The sequence below is a fragment of the Lacerta agilis genome, chromosome 14, assembly GCF_009819535.1.
Source record: "Lacerta agilis isolate rLacAgi1 chromosome 14, rLacAgi1.pri, whole genome shotgun sequence".
Classification (NCBI taxonomy): domain Eukaryota; kingdom Metazoa; phylum Chordata; class Lepidosauria; order Squamata; family Lacertidae; genus Lacerta; species Lacerta agilis.
In genome coordinates this window covers 34496985-34502003 of record NC_046325.1, presented here as the reverse complement: position 1 = coordinate 34502003, position 5019 = coordinate 34496985, and the positions used below count along the sequence as shown (strand labels likewise).

The 5019-nt window shown below is 47.2% G+C and overlaps 1 long non-coding RNA gene across 1 annotated transcript; it reads left to right on the top strand.

The window, feature by feature from the left end:
- Window positions 1–1813: 1813 nt before the first annotated feature.
- Window positions 1814–4661, top strand: LOC117059054. The gene is made up of 2 exons (XR_004427888.1): window positions 1814–3643; window positions 3680–4661. It is a non-coding gene; the product is annotated as an uncharacterized LOC117059054 (long non-coding RNA).
- The last annotated feature ends 358 nt before the right edge of the window (window positions 4662–5019 follow it).

Genomic DNA, 5019 nt, shown 5'->3' with positions numbered 1-5019 from the left:
GGGGAGAAGGAAGAGGAAGCAGTGAAATGTATCCTCGCCAGTGAGGGCCATCGGATGGCCTAGATATGATGTAAGGTACAGCCCTTAAGAAACCCTTTTATATTCGTCTCAGTCGTCATTGCAAGACAGGTGATGCCCCACCTCTACTTCTGAAGCACCAGACCCATTATTATCGCCATTGCTGTTTATTTCAGATGTTTTAACCCATATTGTATATAATAAATTGCCCCCCCCCCAAAAAAATAATGAGATAAGTGCAACAGCAGGAGATGTGCTGCCGTGGCTCGTGGGTGACCCATGCCTTTTAAAAAAGGCCATCCCATAAGATGACTTGACTTCAGCACCTCAGCACCCATAGATAGCTCTGCTTGGGCTTTCGGAAGAGATCTTTCTCGTGGTAGCAGCCCTCAGTTGCTGCAAGAAGCGGCACCGTGCTCCCGAATTTTTGCTCTTCCTCGGCCTCAGTGCTGCCCTTGTAAAACTCAGCAGGCAAGAGGATCAGGGCAAAAAACGAGAATGAGTTTGCTATGGCTCCGCCACCTACTGACTTCTCTGCCTTCTGCCCTATCCGGCCTCAATGAGCAACAGCCACCACTGCTCCAGAACAGGGATGTGACCAATTCCTGAGGGTAGGTTCATTTGAGAGCTTCCCACATCTCCAGCTCTTACCTTTTAGAGTGGACAGGTGCACTTTTAAACAGGGCTTTGCATGGGGTGGGTGTCGTCCCCCCCCGAGGGAGCCTGGTATTTCCCAAATACCTTCCAAGTGTCATTGACAGATCAGTGATTTGAACAGTGAGCTCAGTTGGCTGTGCTGTTCCTCCAGTCTTCGGATAAAGCGAGAGCAGCACGAACATTTATTCATATTTAAATGCAGTGCTTTTTTCTGGGGGGACGCAGGGGGACGCCTAAATCTTTGTACTTTTGTCCATTGACTGCATTTATTTTCCCCGATTTGAACTATAAAATGGCGATTTTCTTGAGTCGAAATGAGAGTACCCCCTAAACATTTTTTTAAGAAAAAAGCACTGTTTAAATGTTTCTCGCTTCATGTATTTATCTTTTTTTTAAAAAAAACGAACCGCATCTGAAAAGCAGCTATGGCAATGGGGGCGGAGGAAGGTTTGTGACATCCCAGGCACAGGCCAATCGGCACCGTTTGCCACAGTATGGCAGGAACCGATTGCCGTGAACTCAATTCTGCGCAAGGACTTCTACATCTGTGTACAATACAGTGATTGTGCTTCCGTAATGACTCGGCTACTCCAGTAACGCACGTCTTCACCTGTCCTTAATTTATGCTTAGTCAAACGTACAACACCCAGTAGATGTGAAAGGGAAGTACAATGTGGTGTGTGGTTTTGCAGCCTCCCCAGTGCAGATGGCTCAGTAAAGTGCCCTGAATGGCTTTGCCTAAACTCTCATTTCTGCTCTGTGGAGAAGCAGGGGAATCCATGCAGGCTTTGCATCTGTATTGCGTAGCTTGCAGAAATTTGATGCAGTGCCTCCCACAAGGCACCCATCTGCACGCCCCTGTCACAAAGGTCTTGCACTCTACATCTTCACTAGCTTCACAGTAGATAACGGTAGATGGATAGATAGATATTTGTGATATCACTCTACAAATACCTGAAGGCCTGTCACACAGAAGAGGGCAAATACTTGTTATTGACTTCCCCAAAGGGGAGGACTAGATATAATGGACTTCTTACAAGTGGGCTGAATATTAAACTTCTTAGTTAATTGTAAGTGCACTTCAAATACAGTGGTACCTTGGTTCCCGAACGGCTTAGTTGACGAACAAATCGGCTCTGGGACGCTGCAAACCTGGAAGTAAGTGTTCCGGTTTGTGAGTTTTTCAGAAGCCGAATGTCTGTTTCGGCTGTTGGTGTTGTTTCCAGGGCCAATTGGAAGTCGCGCCTTGGTTTGCAAACGTTTTGGAAGTCGAACAGACTCCCGGGACGGATTGAGTTTGAGAACCAAGGTACCACTGTACCTCAAAAGTGTTTTGGGTTCTTGATTTCCCCGCTTTGAGCAGGAGATCGGACTTGACAGCCTGCTAGATCTCTTCCAACTCCAACTTTCAGTCAGTGGGAATAACAGCAACAACGCCCATCCTTTTAGTTAAGTTTCAGCAACCTAAAGTTCAACATTAAAAGCAGTTAAGACAATTAAATTACTACTGATTGATTGATAGATGGGTGCTTGACATGATCTCCCTTGCAATCCTGGAATAAGTGCACTTGCCTGTTGTCCCTCTAGTTAACATTTTGAACCACTTGCTATCAGCGGCAAAAGAGTGGGGTTTTTTGTGGGGTACAGCGGCAGCGGCGGAGCAGATCAGTATATATGCAAGGATTTGCTTTGATAGATGTCATCACACTCCCAGTTTAAAATAAACCCATAAATGCCCCTTTTGGAGGATCGAAGAACTTTTCTTGGTGATATTTCGGGCACTGTAACAAGAAAGTGAGGGTTTATCTTCTTTAAAGATCTGTGTCAGTTTCCTGAGGGAGCCTTCCTTGGGGGGTTGGAATGAAGCTATGAAACCACATACACTTTAATCTATCGGTATATGCTGCGGGCCTGCCCTCCCATCTCCAGTTGCGAGTTTGAATTGTGGTTGTGGATAGAGGTGGTTACCTAAGATCTAAGTTCCTGGGTGTGAGGCCTGGTGCCCTACAAAGATAGGAGCGGTTGGCTAGGCTAGGCCTAGCTCCTGAATGCCCTCAATCATGACCCAAAATTTGTATCGACCAGGCTGTTGTATGTGTGTACAGACCACATCATTCCCCCAATGGCAGACGGCCTTCGTATGAGCGATATTGAATGCCGCTGTCATTGGCCAATCAAAATTCTTTTGTGAGGAGTTCCTCCTCACCCACTCCTCCAGGTAGGAACCTTGAAGTATCCCACACGCCTTCCTTTTTTCTGATAGGACCAGGATGAGGATGTTGTCTTGGTTGTTAAGAGCCAGAGGACGCTCAAACATAGTATTTGAGAAACCTCATCCTCATGAATCCAGACTTAAGTTGCAATGAAGTTGTTCGTCATGACTTGACATCGTTCCCGCTGAAATCAGTGAGGCTTTTAGTGCAGGGTTCCCCAAACTTGGCTCTCTCTGTCTGGTTTTGGACTAGAACTCCCATCATCCCTAGCTAGCAGGATCCGGTGGTCAGGAATTATGGGAATTGTAGTCCAAACTTGGGAAACACTGCTTCAGTGGATTGAAAACAGCAACAGGGAACCTGCAGCCTTCTAGGTGCTATTGGACTACAACTCCCATCATCCCTCACTATTGGCTATGCTGATGGGAGATGAAGTCCAACAGCACCCGGAGGGAGGCAAGTTCCCCTTTGCCGATTGAACCCAATGAGTGTCCTTAGCTAAAGTGCCGTCAAGGTAGCTCACTGGTTTGACACAAGCCAAGGTAGATGGTGCGCCATGATGCTGCTAGTGCAGAATTGAAGTGGGAGCAGAGGTGAAATAAAGAGCAGGGACAATGAGGAAGCCACTTATTTTAAGCAAGGCTGTGGGGTTTTCCTGTAGTCTGCGGCAGGTCATAGAGAGAGGCAGTCGCCCAGAGTCTCAAGTCCTTCCTGTCCACCCACAAAGGAGATGCAGGCGTTTCCTTTGTCCTCATGTGAGCATGCAGTTCCCTCACATCTCCTTTTCACAGGTGCTGCTGTCCACCAAGGGGCTTGTGGAAAGCCGCCGTGCAGGCCCAGAGCTCTGTGCAAGGCTGCATGCTTGCTTCTGTCCCTATGGCTAAACTCTGCCTTGCACACTGGTGCTTCTACATGTGGGTTTGAAGCAGAGGCACGTTGGAGGGGAGAGGGTGAGCCATGGATTTTCATGTGCATTGCCAGCTTGCTGGATGCGGTCGTTGTTCCCCCTGCCCTTCCACGCTGCACACGTTTTGTGTCCAATACGCCTGTTTCTGCACCAGCGTAGCTTTACGTTCATGGTTTTCGTTAACGCAGGTATAAAATGAAATCCCGCCGTTGGGATTGTACGGCTCGTTCACCCAGAGCAATAGAGACTCCAGCTAAATCTGAGGTCAGGCGGTGTGTGTTCCGCAGAACTCGTAGGTAGGGCTTGTCACATCTACATTTTCCCACCTCCCTTTTTTTTAAAGGTGGGTGGGAAGACAAATATCCACCAGCCGTATTTTTCATTTTGGTTTTCGTTTTGTTCTTATTTCTAGGGGGAGGAGGGTGGGAAGTCAGAACTGGCCAAGAGTAGCAACTCCTTCGAAAAGCCATGAGTCTTTAGGACAACAGCATGGAACAAGTTGTGTGTTTGTTTGTTTGTGTGTGTGTGCGTGTGTGCGTTACAGCTCCTGTTTTGTGGAGGATTCCACACCAGTATTAAGTTGCCAAGGGGGCTGTTTTCATGGAGGGGAAGAGGGACTTTGTCCGAAAAACAAACAAAAAAACCACCAATCCTCTAACCAGCCCCCTTCTCATGTTGTTGAAAGATGCCCCCCACAAGTGGGAATAACTGTAATTTTATTTTATTTTTCCTGCTTTCCCCCTCCTGCTTTCTGTCTCTTTCTCTTTCTCTCTGTTTTATCTCGCTCTGGATACAATTTTCAGTTGAGTATTTTGTAATATGTTCCAATGTTTGTCCTTGTGTAAATAAAATTGTTTCTGGCAATATCCCGTTGTAGAATTGATGTGTGGAGGAGCTGTCTGGGCTCCCCCCCCTATGTGAGTCTTGTGTCCACTTCCCAGACTAGCAGGACCCAGCGGCTAAAATGTGTGAATGTCTGTCCTGAATATCCCACCCTTTTCGCTTCACTGGATCATCCCTGGTTCTGCTGTTGGCAGAGAGAAAAGAAAAACTGCACGTGCCTCTGAGACAGGAGGCGTTTCTAGAACAAGAAAAGCCAACTTGGGACTGTCTACACAACCATGCATTTAAGCCACATGACACACACATACCCCAAGAATCCAGGGAAACCTAGTTTGCTAAGGTTGCCAGGAATCGCAGCTCTGCAACAACTACAGTTCCCAG